The sequence below is a fragment of the Nannobrachium achirus genome (genome assembly GCF_963921795.1).
Source record: "Nannobrachium achirus genome assembly, chromosome: 3".
Taxonomy (NCBI): Eukaryota; Metazoa; Chordata; class Actinopteri; order Myctophiformes; family Myctophidae; genus Nannobrachium; species Nannobrachium achirus.
The window spans coordinates 62,991,342-63,006,903 of NC_137812.1; the positions used below are offsets into that span (position 1 = coordinate 62,991,342).

Consider the following 15,562-nt stretch of genomic DNA (forward strand, 5'->3'; position numbering starts at 1 on the left):
AATTTGTAATGCACTTTTCATTAAAGGAATCTCTGAGTGCTACATACATTGCAAAGGAAATACCTAATCAATAAACAATAATCAAAATAATAAAGTAATATAGCCTTGGCAAGGTTTTAAAAGAACAGAAACAAACAACAAAAAATACAAAATAGCTGATCATTTAGCACAAAAAGGCCTTCCTGAAAAATAAAAAAGTTTTTTAGGCCTGTTTTAAAGGAGTCTATGGTCTGTGGTGCTCTCAGTCTCAACTCTATCATGAGAAGGCTGTTCCACAGGCGTGGTGCTGCCGAGCAGAAGGCCCGGTCCCCCATGGTGCGTAAATTTGTGCCAGGAACTTCGAGGAGGAGTTTGTTTGCTGATCTGAGGGTACAGGTGGAAGTTAAACAACACTGGTGTCTCTTGATGGTCACCTTGAACACACAGAAGGCACATACTGTATCAAACCTATTATATTTGTTATATGACAGCCTCTCAAACCTTTGCCAAAATATGACTTTGGTATTCAGGGTCTTTGTGCAAAGACATCTGATGGATGGATGATGCTGGCTAATGCAGAGATCAAACCTATGGCCTTGCCTTCTATAGTTGTGAGCACAACACGTTGTGAGCTTGTAGTCGTAGATCGGCTATTTTTGGCGAACCTTCTCCCCGGAATAGGGATGCTGGGGTTAAACGTCAAATATAACGTTATTTTCAGTCAGTTCTGATGGAAACGGATGTTTCTCCAATAAATGGTAAATGGTGCATTTATTTATCCAAGGCGCTTTACATAGATTGTGCATTACATTCACACACACATTCATATACCGGTGGCAGAGGAAACCATGCAAGGCACCAACCTACTCACCGGGAGCAATTAGGGGTTCAGACTCTGAAGACTCTGAATTTCAGAGTCTTGCTCAAGGACTCTTCGATATTAACTCAGGGGGAGCCCGGATTCGAACTGGGAACCCTTCGGGAACCCTTCGTGCTCTAATAACGGTTTCTCTACCCCTGAGCTATGCCGCCCCATATAGCATATATAAGATTCAAAGAATTTGTAGTGTAATTCAGGGGTGCCTGGATGAAAAGGTTATTTACAGGGGTTTTCAAAAAAGTTTGAAAACCCTTCCTGTTAATTACAGCAGTGGTTCTCAAACCTTTTCAAACCAAGGACCCCCTAAATGATATATTTGTCCCCTAGGAACCCCCAGAAGAAAAGATTGTAAACTTTAAAGATTTCGTCCCTATTCGGAGTTGAACATTGGACGACAATAGCAACAACACAACACAACAGGGTTGAAAGAAATTATAATAGCTAATCCTTCTATTCTTTTTAATTCGTTAGTTCCACGTAGTGTGGCTAGGGGGCAGTAGGCTACTACATCAACTTACTTTTCACACGATACCTCCGATGGTTTGGTGTCTGAGAGAGGCTCAATCAATGAAGATCTGAATCCAGAGAACTAAGATTTTTGTAATGTTAATAATACCTAGAGTCAATTTCATTCACAGTGACAATGAGATTGGTCTGCTTTTCTTAGCTGGTCTTAGGTATATTTCCAGCAATTAATTAAGAACAAGCTAAAATCACTGGTAAAAAAAAGAAATCCGTTCATTTGAACGTTTTTCACTGAAATAACTGTGGAAGGGGCGGACTTTCGATCTTGTTACACATAAATTAGTAACCTATCGAAATACGTAGATTTATAAATTATGTCACTAGTTTGCAGTTTTGGTTATTCTGGAATGAGGATTGGAAAGTCAACTGAAAATGATCATACAGAAGCATGGCATGTTCTGATGCAACAACAATAAGATAAGAATTGATAAAACTGTATGTAAAACAAACCTATCAAAAAAGGAAACATACTACAACTATAAAGTCGAACTACACTAGATTTATTGTCAGTATAGTAACACATGGAATCCTCTTAAGACAAGTTCAATACGGTAAATTAAATACATTAAACACGCAAAAATAAATAAACAGTAATAAATAAGAGTAAGGCCCATTCCCACTGGGCCAGATAACAGATATCTGGAGATATTTCTCCAGATATTTTTCCATTCAAAGTGGATGGTAGATACAGATAAAAAAAATATATACCACAGATATTTGCCACAGATACTTTTATCTGTGGCAAAACATTTTTTTTATCTGTAGCTACCATCCACTTTGCATGGAGAAATATCTGGAGAAATATCTCCAGATATCTGTTATCTGGCCCAGTGGGAATGGGCCTTAACAACAGTTTTGCAAAACAGTGGCCCCTGTGGCCACAGAATTCGATGGGTCACTAACGACGGAGTAACACCGGCAGGCTGGCACTCAAAGCAAAGCAAAGGCAACTCAGAGCGGAGGAAAGCGGACCTTTTCAGAGCGACGTACTACGTAGTGCTTATTTGCAACCAACCTCTGATAAAGAAGTACGGATTTTAACTACCACTGGAGCGGGACTGTTAAGGAAAAGTCTATTCACTGGAAATTTACATCCTCTGTCTGAGGTAAGACAATTCCTCACAACTATAATAACTTTTTTATTGGTTGCATTGCATCCCCTGGCGTTGTTCGTATCCCGTGAAACTCACTGTTGTTTGTGTGTTGTTACCAATGGGACCTTATGGTGTGTGTGAAGCGTCTTGGTGTTAGTAATGACCAACATAAAATCACGTACAAACGCTGGTTTGGAGCGCTTTTAGACTCGTCAAGTCAAGACTACTGTTACTGTCAACACCAACAACAGCAACTTTTAAAGCTGTTCAACTGGCTTCTCTTCCCTCGTCCATTCATGAGCGATAAATGCTTTTCAGTTCAGTGCAGATGAGCTCCCCTCGTTATTACGGTTAATTTAACATTCAATTAGGTTATTTAACGTTCATTGTCAAAACCACACCATTCCATATAATGCAAGCCAGCCAACCAACTGCAAAATGTTATGGAAGTAGGAGGACACGGACATTCGTATAAACATTAGCTTTTAGAGCTGCTTATGGAGTGATAAGTGTGCCTTTTGCAGGGGTGTCTCTTGCTAAGTTAAACAAAAACACTCGCGTTGCATGCCATCTAGGCCAGTGGTTCTCAAACTTTTTCCCATTTGAAACGATATGCCAGGAAGGGACCCCCATAAGAGAAGCTATTTGCGTCTCTAGCAGTGATTCTAAACCATTATTATTTCAGTAACCCCCAGTTTGACATCATATGCATTAGGCTACGGACGGACCCCCATTTAATGGCATTTCTATCTCGAGACCCCAATTTGTCATGTAAAATCAATTTAAATTTAACTCTGAGACTGTACAAACAAACTAACGGGTCCGTCCATTTGTACACTCTAAGTTACAGACCCACAATGGTCCATTTGGTTCCGACCAAACTATAATTTAGCTGGGGACCCCCTGGAACTCCCCCATGGACCCGTGGACATGGGTTTCCTCGCACCCCACTTTGAGAACCACTGGTTTATGGGGCGATAGTGTGCATTTTGCAGGGTTGTCTTGCAAAGTTAAACCAAAACACTCAACGTTGCATTGCAATCTAGGCGAAGCACTTTCTCCCTTCCTAGTCGTGCTCTCCTGTCGGTCAACAAAGAAACACATTGATAAGCGTGTGTTGGGTCTGTTAGTCAGCCAAGTGCTGTGCGCATGAGTCTTTTGATACATTTGCCGAAAAATCCCCCCTCGTTAACCTAACCCTGGCAAACGACTTGTGTGCCATCAGTCTCCTCCTAACATGAAGATGGATCGCTCTCCAAATGCCAAAGGGCCCTGAGATCGAGGACGAGCTGAAGAGTAAATCGCTCGAACAGATGACTTTTCTCTTTTTATCTGAATTGGCAGGAGGGGATGTCGGCACTCAGCCCTTTAAATGACAGCCCCCTGGGAGCTCTCCAAGTTTCTCTTGAGTGAAGGAAAGCTAATTAAAAGGCAAGGCTTTTGTTTTAGCTCTGGTTTCCAGCTCTGGACTATTTGAGACGTGCCAAGCTGTCTATAGACCCACACTGCGAGAAAGTTATTTAAACCAGCACTTGCACTTGTTTTTCTCAAGTGACAAACCTGCCTATGGTGTGACATTATTTTTCCAGTGCAAATGAAGGGGGCTATAAACGTTATTTATTATTTTCTGACTTGAGTGACATTATCTTAAACAAGTGATCACCTGTTAGGCATATTTGACATGAGGCAACTTGTTTCAAATATGTCCTTGAAACAAAACCTAGAGACTACATCATAAACAAGACAAAGAGATAAATGACTTGGGTCATTCTAGATGTATTTTTGTCATTGTACATGACGGTTTTGGATCTGACAGTCTATGGTCCATCACCAGTCTCCTCTGGGTTGTGGAAGGACAGTTGTAGTCAACAAGGTGCATATGGGAGAACTGTTTAATCCACTCATCTTCATCCTGCTCCACTCTGACCTTGACTCATGGTGTTGTAGAACAGGCTTAAGGGTTATTTATGCTTAGTTGGTCAACAATCTACAAGCTCACAGTTTAGTCACAGCTCAGCGTAAGTTTGCAGGTCCAGTGTGTGACTCGTCAAGCAAGTATAAATAAGGAATTACTAGTAGCTTGTCACTGGAGTTGTCATTTGAATAAAGCTCAGGTTTTTCTCCCCTGAGACAACGCAACATTTGTGGGATTTATGGGATCTCAAAGACACCACATTGCAAAACTATCCATCTTAATTGAGGTGAATTACTGTACATGAATTGTAAGACTGCATGCATACATGATTACATCTCTTGTTAAGATAGATATTTTTAGCTGTGACCATGCAGCTAGTATAATTCACTCAGTCAGTAGCTTGTACAACCAAAACCTTCTAGTGCCACTGCCAACCAAGCGCTAATCGCATCTTATCATCAGTTATCACAAATCAGTATGCTTCGAGTGAATGAACAAAGCAGGTCCTATCAGCAATATTCGATGCAACAGGAATATTGCATCGTTCATAGCACTGATGCATCCCTGGTATGATGATGAACTATAATTACATTATAATCCACCCCTGTATGTGTCATGTTTCCTTCAGAACCAGGTCATCATAGTAGAGAGAAGAGAACCCCAGGGACAGGAGGCCCTACATGCCAAACTTCTGTAGACTAAACAAGATGTCATAGGCTACATTCCCATCTCTGAAATCCACACAGCAGTATCTGTACTTTGGGAAAGATTATAAGGAAGCATATCGGCACCAATCTCTTTCTCATGTTGTACTGTAGTGTACATTAACAATTTCATGTCACAAGACAACATTCCTACGTTTATTGCACTTGGCAAATGGCAATAATGCAGTTCAGCCGTTTTTATTTATTTCATCCCATTTGCCCAACATGAATTGCCTTGTTACTCCTGCAAGCAGTATGGCTCATTAAACTGCCCCAGAATCCACATACAATCACACATACACTCATGGGTAAATGTCATGTTGAATTGGGGCAGCAGTGTTTCAGGAGGTAGTGGGAAACGGGCGGTCCCTGGTTCAATTCCTGGCTTTCTGTCGAACTGTCCTTGAGCAAGACAATGAACCCGCACTATTCCTGAGAATTAATGTTCCCAAGGGGATCAAAGCAAGTTACCAATACTTGAAATTTGTTCCAAGATAGCCCAATGTAATTGTTACATTTGACTCAAATGAAAATCTCTCTGGATAACTTAATACCTGAAATGATTTAAACCTCAAATGAATCAAGGTATTACGTTATCCTGGGAAACTCACAATGAGTGCAAGAATAGAATGTATTCTTGGATTTCCCACAGTAGCAGCAAGGTAAAGAAATCAGATCCAGCGAGAGCTGGGTGAAAGATAAAAATCACACCCGTGTGAACTGAGCGGTGGTTTACCCACCAACCCCTAGAGCTTCGAATTAATTTATATTTAATTAAAACAACAAATCTGCAGCACTTCTCGCGTGTAACGTTAAAATGTGGCTGGTCTCGCGAGGCAGAAGTCTCCATTCGCCGCTGCAAAAGTGGGCTGATCTACAAGTCCACAATGCGTCACTGATCCAATAGGTTGTGGGCTTGTAGATTAATTAAAAGGGTGCTTGTTTAGCGACACCGACATACAGCGAAGAATAAACCTCCAGCTACTGAACTTTCCCTACACTGACCGTCCTCCGCCTAGCAGACAGTGCTTTGCCTCTTGAGTTAAACGTGCTCACGTTTCACACAATGTAACTTTAATTGATTCAGAATGATAACGAGTCAAGCTGAAACGGGCGACTCATTTGGTAGGGACGGGAAGGCAGACTGTTTACGAGACTTCTCCACCGAAAACACTGTGTAAAGCATGGATTTCTTCTCTCACGAGTCTGCCTGCACGCAGCCACGTTCACGGTAAAACTCCCTCCGTCCCTCTGTAGACTACCTAATTTGGTTCAAACGAAAACATAATCCATTGGTGTGATTATAATTGCTCGTTTCACATCGTGGTTGTTCCACGCTTCGCATAGACGATGCGATGATACTGCTCTTGCTTTTACCAACGCCAGTCGTCAGGCACGTGCACACAGACATCAAACGGGGCTTGAGCCCCTACCCTTTTAAGAGAGAATTGTCCACCAAAGGGCCCTTTTAGAAATGTCAGCCCCTGCCTCTCTTAACATTCTCTGCACGTCCCTGACCAACGCGGTCCCTGACCAACGCGTGAGAGAGAGAGAGAGAGAGAGAGAGAGAGAGAGAGTGTGTTGTCTGCCTCAGTGGTGCGTGTTCCCCACACTCAAGCCCCCACCGTTGCGCTGTGTGTGTGTGTGTGTGTGTGAGAGAGAGAGAGAGAGAGAGAGAGAGAGAGGGGGAGAGAGAGAGAGAGAGAGTGTGTTGTCTGCCTGCCCTGCTCAATAGCGCCCCTCCTTTAACGTGTGTGTGTGTGTGTGGTCTGTGTGTGTGGTCAGGAGAGGTATGGCCGGCGACAGACATACACGGCAGGCGACAGACATACACGGCCAGTAACATCTTGAAAGCGAATCACAGGAGCGGCTACCACCGCTCAAAAAACAAACAAACTGGGAGATCAGGTGTTAATCACCTTGGTTGCTGTGGTAACCAAGCTTAACACTTTAGCTACACATCCCACTTGCCTTGTCGGACATGATTTTAAAAGGAGAGGAGGAGTTGAGCTGAGTTAACTTACCCTGGTGGCCCACAAAGCGCTGTGTAGTGATGGCTTTTACTGTGTGACAGGAGTAGACTGTCTTAAAAGAGGCAATGCCAGCCTGGGAATAGAGCTGTTCTCACTTCCACCAAACTGACTATGACATTCATACTGCATTGGCAGCCAGCCAGAGACGCAACAAGTCGGCCAGACAGCGAGCTGGCTTGCTAGTCTGTCTGGGAGTTAGTCAAGTGTTTATGCTTCAACCAGTCAAATAGTCAGCCAGTCAGTTGGCTATTCAGGCATCTAACTACTGGCCATTATTCATCAGCAGTGAGCTGGGACCTGTAGCCTCAGAGGACTTTAATGGATTACCATGTTTAACTCTGTTCACAGCTTTGTAGGTTTTGCTGAGTTAAGGAATCTGCTGTTAGCAGCAGGTGCAGACAGCAGGTTTTGTCAAAAAGGCCAGGTCAGCAAACTAGAATTGTTTGACTTTAAGAAGTTACACTACCAGTTAAAATAAGGCAGATCTGTTCGGGACTAATGGTAGTCTGCCATGTTTGAAGATGTTGCAACCAAAGGAAAGTTGATATGAATTGTATCTTCCTGAAGCATATATTATCATTCATCATCCTTTAACAGAGTAATCGTATCATTCTATTGCTGCACAAAAATCAAGCTTTTTCTCACTGAACGTACATATTAATTTTGGCAGAAGTTACATTTCGGGTTGTAACATTTGGTCAGAGGTGTTCATAAGAGAATTCCACTTCTTTTAAGTGGAATGGCTGAAACCTATAGAATAGGGCATAGCAGTGGTGGTCATTTTGTGGTGCCACACATAGAAAACCCATTAATTTTCCCCATAGAGATTTCTGAAAATATTTATATAAATTATTTTAAGCCTGGAACCAAGCCATCCATAGTCCAAATATTGGGAATATAGGGTATTTATTAAATATAGTATATAAATAATGTATCTGTGGCACCACTATGCCCTATTAGCTGCTTTGAGGAGAACCTTTGGAACTTTACCTCTGTGATTACAGAGTCAGCACTTTTAATGTTAAGGTACCTCCTCATTTTATTTAACTGGTCAAATGTTTGTAAAGGGTTCAAAGTAATATAATGAAATGGGCTGGTGTATACTTGCACTGTCTCGTACACAGGGGAAAAGGCTAAGTTGTCAATAAGAAGAAATCCAGAGGGGAACTAAGCGTATTTGGACAGCGCATTCACAACATGATGTCAGTTTGATTCAGAAGCACCTGATAAGTCTTAAATATTCAAATTTGTTGAAATCAGAGATGTAGCCGTTTTGCATGGAACATTGAGTGTCCAATAAAACAAGTCTTCCTCTGCCTCTTTCCACATTTTAGACTTAAGGTGGTTGCACATTGGTGTGTTTTTTCGTTGCGTTTTCAAAATCCAAAATCCACAAAAAAAATTTTCAGGCCAAGTACCCCTCGCTGAGAGAGGGAGAAAGTATGGACCCAGTGGCAACAGCGGAAAATCGACCCTGGTCAGAAAGAAAAGAAATACAGACAAAATAACAGGCGGAAAGTGTGCAAACGTGATTGACATAGCTTGAGCTCGATTTCTTTTATTTACGTGTTCCGAAATTCTCTCCGATATTCGGCCAAAAAAACGCAGCAGTGTGCAAGGACCCTTAAAGTGTATTTCACTGATGCTGTCATCCTGAGTGACCCCCAGTGACTGAATAAGCTCAATTATAGCCAACATTAGAAGTACTCAACAACATGACACTGTACAATGGCCAGAGCCACAGTGTCTTGGCAACATATTGTATGTAACAAGGCATTCCCAATCCCTGTGTCTTCAACAAGCCAGGGTCAGTGTGAATGTGGGCCGGTACTCTTTCTGCTGTGCCCCCCAACCCAACCCCCCCACAGAGGAGTAGGTCTATGTACTGTCAAAGAGCTTCTGAACCGGCATGCAGCCATCTGTCAGGCTACCTGACACCAAGGCTCAGGCTGCACTCCAACTGGCAGTCTACTCACATAGTCTCTGGCAATTGATGACTGATGAAACCCACATTACATATCACCGTGGCAAAGTGTAAAATCAACAAATATGGGTTATGTATTTATTTGACGTCATCTGGTGGTTGTATAGGCTGGTTAAAAAAAGAAAGCAAACTGAGCTATTACAATGTTGAGTGATTAATCTTTGTCAGTTAATGACTGCTTGGTTGACATTTGGATATGCTGTTTCTGTGTCCTGCTGTTAACACAATGTCCAAGACAAATTTACATTCAGGGATTAAATTAAAGTGTATTATACCTCATCTTAAACCAACAAACTAAGCTTCCACGTATCACTGTGGTCAAGGGAAAACTCTCGAGACCAGTCCTCGTACCATGACCTTATACTTGCAAAGCCCAGCATATGATTTTTATTTTATTTTATAGACCTTAACATGTTCCCCAAATTGACAGTAGTCATATAATTTTGCACAGTGATATAATATTGCTATGCATTGTCTATGGATCCATTGTCTATCCCATCCACAGGAATTTGACTTCCATCCTCTCTTTTCTGGGTCAAGAACAATCTCTGCTGCTGAGCTCTTCAATATTTCACAATGTACCAGTGTTTGTTTATCAAAGGAGTCTGCTGGGACTTCACTGTGGCTGGGCCTAATTTGTTATGTGCTGTCGTGACTCGTGACCATTCTTCATAGCACACATCGCATCCAGTGAAAATATAGAAATTATTGATGATGGAGATTTGTTTTACAAGTCAATAGGACGGCGACAAAACAGGATTAATTCTTTGTTTGCTGCATTTTATTCTGGAATCCATTGCATGTAGCTTTTTCGGGCAGCCAGACAGTCTTTCCAGATATTAAAACAGGTTGGTGGCATGGTTGCCTGCCTCATGGTTTGAGTGACTGTCCCATACTGGACAGGTCTCTGGTCGCAGACCTGCTGCAGTTTACACACCATCAAATCCACCATTGTTGAAATATCCTCGAGCAAGGCATTGCCCGTATCTGCGTATTCTCTACTATAAGTTACCCTGCGGAATTGAGCGTAAGGATGTCAGCTAAAGTGTAAGCAAGAACGACAACCTTCAAACTGCATGAAGCAGGTGTATTGTTGCTGCAAGCAACGTCGGTAGTTGTTTTGTCTTCTTGTTCAACCGACTACTTTGTGTCATTTGCGTCAAAACAAAAGATTGATGTTTCCAACTTCCCTTAGTTTCCACTCGGCTAACCAGCTGATGACTAACTTTTCTCGATAGGTGTGTGCATGTTTGTGTGTTTGTGTATGAAGGAACACAATGCACATTGAAGGGCCTTGTGTAAGTGTCTGCAGCAACATGCACAGCACCCGCCCAGAGAGAGACGGGTGGTACAGGGAAGCACCAGGTTTGTTGTCATGAACTTGTGCAGAAAGACAAACAAAAGAGCAGTATTCATGTAACCCATTACAATGCTTTATTGTCAGTATTCTGAACTAGTCATGGACAGTAAACCCTATAGGAGAATACTTCTTTCATGACTTCTTGTTAGCAGATGATTCTGTATGAGTTTGTGTCAAAATGGGGTCTCCATGATTTGAACAAAGACAGCAAAGAAATAAAAGATAACTGAAGCCTTTGCTTATTGTTATTAAATTGTTTTTATTGATTTTTCCAACAGTACATACATACTGTATATACATACTGTACAGTGTACACACCCATCACAGGACTGCACATACCCACACTGAAGTCATTGCTTAACAGAAATTAGATGATGCCGCTTTTGGTTTGTTTGTTTTTTAATGGACATACAATATCTTGGAATTGAAGCTGTTTATTCTTATGCACATCCTGATCCTACTGTATGTTATGTGTGGAGGATTGAGCAATATTTACTCAACCAGCAGACAGCAGTGCCCTGTGGCAACCTGCACGCTAGTAACTTCATCTGAGTCTGTTGATACAAAACATACTACGTCAATCATTCCCAGCAAATACACAAAATAACTTCCCATCATACACTGTGGCCTGTAGAATGTTTGTGTGGATGACTCATCTAACTCCTCCTCATCTTGTGGTGCGCTAGGAATTAGTCTGTCATTTCTTTCTATCAAACTACTTGTCCTACAGTACCTTTTTATTAAAGGAGTTGTGATTTAGTGTCATAACAACCAGACAAACGTTTGAAGGAATTATCTTTTCTTAGACTGGTCCTGTTTGGGTGAGCTACATGGCAAGGAACTAACACTACTGTGCCAATAAGCACTACAAAATCAAGTAGAAAATTAAGCACATGCCTTCAAAATTATGGCACAAACGTATGGCACACATACCCATAACCGTAATAATGTTCACCTGAGTCTGTGGACTCGGGTGAGGTAAGGTTTTAGTTGAATTTGACCCACATTTGCTTGTGTCAGGATTGTTTCTTTACATCCTATAAAGGTTTCAAGTTCCGTTTCTCCCACTATGATAGTTTCAGGTGGGGGTGATAGATATGTGATTACTGAATATACTTAGTTGGCACTACTTCAAATTCAATACAAAGCATTTCAGCTTTTCATATGCAACTCAACTCTTAATCCAATCAGAATCATCTTGTCAACTGAGCTGTTATTAACATTTTAACACTCCACATGATGCACACCTTAGTCTTAACGGATGTTTGCGTGCATGTTTCATGTTTTAAATGTATTATTTGAGCCTGGTGGTTTCGTTCCAGTGCCAGGAATAAAGGCTCAGAAATAGCTCGGTTGGATAAGCACCTGGTTGCACCATCAGCACCTGCACTGTGAAACTAGGTTTAATCCCTGTTGGGGGACAATGTTATTTGAGGCTGGGTTTCCAAGTCTTTGGAGAGACTGTCCTGCAACCGGAGAGTCAAAAACATTTATCTCATGGTTTTATCCAGAGCAACATGCAGGTGGTTAACAGGTAGAATGTAGTAGTTTTTTGCTCCAGGACACTTTGACAGGACACCTGGCTGTTGATAGATACTCCTTTTACAGGCAGGGTTCCCACGGTCATGAAATTCCTGGAAATAATTGAAATTAGAAAAATATTTTTCCAGTACTGGAAAAGTTTTGGAATTGATCAAGGGTTCGGGAAGGTCCTGGAAAAAATAGCTATGCATTCATTGTCTTTGGTTATTGATTTTGTAAATACCTCTGAAATTACAAATTAAACATTGGCCAAATTATCAAATATTAGAGACAGAAATTGTGAAAATAGCCGATCTACATTATGTGAGCATGTAGATCTGCATAACGTCTTATACAAAATTCCTCAACTCTTAGAGCTCGTCAGGGTGCCGTGTCCCCTGTTAAAATATGATTATTTTGGGGTCACAGCCTGAAAAGGTTGAGAACCACTGGCATACACTACATGTCTTTGGGCATTGCGCATAGGAGTAAGCGACTTGTTATTGAGCTGAATTATTGTTATCTAGTCCTGGAAATTGGGTTAAATATTCTGGAAAGGTTTTGGAAATTAATTGGTAAAAATGTGTGGGACTCTGGGAACCCTGTACAGGGCAAACCTGTCATCTTCATGTTTAGGACTGCCTCTTCAGCCACCCCCTTGCCACCACCATGTATGGCTTAAAGAATGCCAGTTGCTGGAGCCAATCACAACATCACACTTGGAATTCCATTCCAAGACGAGTCTCTCTCTAACCACCGTGTCACCCTGCTGCCCAGTCTAATGTTGAAACGCTGTGTTGGCATGTGCAATTCCTTGCAATTTCTTGCAGGTGACCTGGGGTAAGATTGGAAGAGTGTCTGTGTGTGCGCGCGCGTGTGCGTGTGTGTCTGTGTCTGAGAATGAATTCAGGCTAGGCTGTTGTCTGGATACAATACACGCACAGTAAGAGCTCTCTCCTGTGTGATTGTGACACAAAGTTGGTGTGAAAAATAAATCCCAGGCTCTGATGCTGCTTGCTCAGCAGTAGGAGGACGAATGACCTCATCTTCCTTTAGGTCTTCCGTGGGGTAGATAAAGGGAAGATTAGCTTCAGTTTGTGAATGCCTTCGCCCCATCAAGGCGGAAGCAACATCTGAATAGGAACCTTCCCCCGGGGGCCTGGTGCCCCTGCCCTGCCTCTTCTGTGTTACTGATCTAATTCTCTAATCAAACAGGAAGTGGTCACATGATTGAGTGTTGCCAGGTCACAGGGGAGGGGCGTGGGGGAGTCGAGCATTTTATGATAACGTAAAAAATGACTTGGTTTGGAATGAAGCTGTTATAACATCCAGCCGGAATCTGGCACGTCTCCTGCCTCATTTGCGCAACTGTCTTTTTAAAAAGTTTAGTGACTTCAGCAAACTTATGTTTACATTTAACAATTACATTGACAGTAGCACAGGTTAACATATCAGTCAAAGAGAAGTAAAGCGGATACAGAAAACGGTCAATTCAAAAGGAGCGTAATATAGGTTTGTGGAAATTGAGGTTGGGAATCAGTGCCTGCTTTAGCAGAGGTATGTTATTTGGTCATTTGAGTGAAATCTTTGCACACTTAATTGGGTTTAATTTGGGACTGCATCACATCCTGTGAAGTCCGTTTTTAGATAAATTGCAGGGATGCAGACTATATGCAGTTTGTTAGTGACCCGTTCTCTACTGATGTTGCTGATGAAGGTCCCCTCCAGGTAACTGATAATTATACTTTAAAAATGATGCAACATTAAAGTATCATAGAGAGACACATTTTTGGACTCTGTATATTAATGCAGTAGAATACAACTTGAAACGTATTCCATTAGGAAATGTATGTTTATCATACATTATTGCTATTTGTGTTTTATTATTCATGCAGAGAATTATAACCTTTAAGGCCCATTCCCCCTGGGCCAGATAACAATGGAATGGGCCTTTACTGTTTAGTTTCTATTGATTGTCAAATACTACATACTGTACAATGGGATTGTTTACTGTTCATTAAAACAGTATTTTGTATTATTACCGTAATAACACAATGACACTAGTCCATACACAGGAAATATGTGCACCCAAACTATGTGCAATACTGGACACTTGTGACCATCAAGATCCCATATGTCATTATTGCACCTGCCAGACCTGATGTATTCTTGAACCAGATGTTTGGTTCATCCTGTTATCTATAATATTCTTGTTACCATACAGATATTTAGATTATATTACATTTTTGTTTTTGTTGAGCTCTACATGTGTGCATTTATTGTATACATGACCAGTAATATCTGGGTTTAAAAACCCTATTCATCACAATACATGTATAACGGGGAAGGCATACGTTTTGTTTATTCATATTATACATTCCATCTGGACCTGCTCAGTATTTAAAAATCATGCAAATACTTTGAGGCTGAATCCCCGTTCATTGCAACGCACGCAACATAAGGTCTTCGTCACCCAGTGTGTACTTTACATTGAGGTCGCTTCCAGTTCTTGGGTATTGCCCCAGAGACCAGCTTGAGTCTTTCTGAAGAGCTTCGCTCCTGTCTTATGCCGGTGGACGATGGAGCGGGAGCGGGTCAGAGATGTATAATTCATGCAGTGTGTATTTGATCACTGTGTGCAACTCCTCGTACAGTATATCTAAGATGACTGGGGGCATTGTGGAATTCCTGTTTACTGTAGTGCAGAGGTCTTCAACAGGGGGTCCGGGACCCTTAGGGGGTCCTCAGAGTTACTACAGGGGGTCCTCCAAATCTAGTGTCCATATTGGGAGAACTTAGGCCGAAAATAGCCGATCTACAAGCGCCTCACGCTGCGAGGCGTTGTGAGCTTGTAGATCTGTTATTTTTCCCCTCTGCCATTTATCCCCTCTAAACCAAAGGTTTGGTTTAGAGGGGAAAAAGAGCAGACTACGTACAGAGTGAAAGGTCAGGTTTATTAAGTATTGACGGAATCTATGAAAAGGTTGTGGGGGTCCCTGCTTCATCTCTCTCTCAACTAAGGGGTCCTTGGCCTGAAAACGTTGAAGACCCCTACTAGTAGTAGAATAAAAATGCTGATGACCAGAAATAAAACTGCATCAACAAAAACATTTATTCTATTTAAAAGGCGGTCCACTCCCTATGATATAATATCATATTTTCTTAATCCATTTATTTTGGATAGTAAATGGATAGGATGGGAGACGGTGTAGGGGAGGGACAGGAAGAAGGCGTCAGTGAGATTCAGTCCCAGAGGTCATTAATCACTACACCATCAATGGGGAATAAAACTGAACGCTTACTTGAATCCTTCATTCCCTTAACCCATTTAGAACGGGTACACATTGTGTATCATTATTTTATGCTTTAACTATTGAAAAATAGCAGATATACAAGCTCACAGCGCGGCACTCTTGTAGATCTGCTATTTTAGAAAGATCGTGAAAATTAGAATTCTGACACGATTCTATAAGTGTCTTTTGAATCCTTCTAAGGTTTTTTGAAAAACCTATGTTTCTATGTCAGCAATCTGGCCAGCCATCGTCAAAGAAAAGGTCCTTTTCACTT

General features: G+C 41.6%; 1 protein-coding gene across 1 annotated transcript in view; it reads left to right on the forward strand.

Annotated features, from left to right (window-relative positions):
• Positions 1-2,345: 2,345 nt before the first annotated feature.
• Positions 2,346-15,562, forward strand: part of sipa1l2 (signal-induced proliferation-associated 1 like 2) — a 113,357-nt gene continuing 100,140 nt past the window's right edge. Inside the window, exon 1 of the mRNA XM_080722314.1 lies at positions 2,346-2,490. The gene's annotated coding sequence lies outside the window, so the exon portion shown is untranslated. The remainder of the gene's footprint in view (positions 2,491-15,562) is intronic.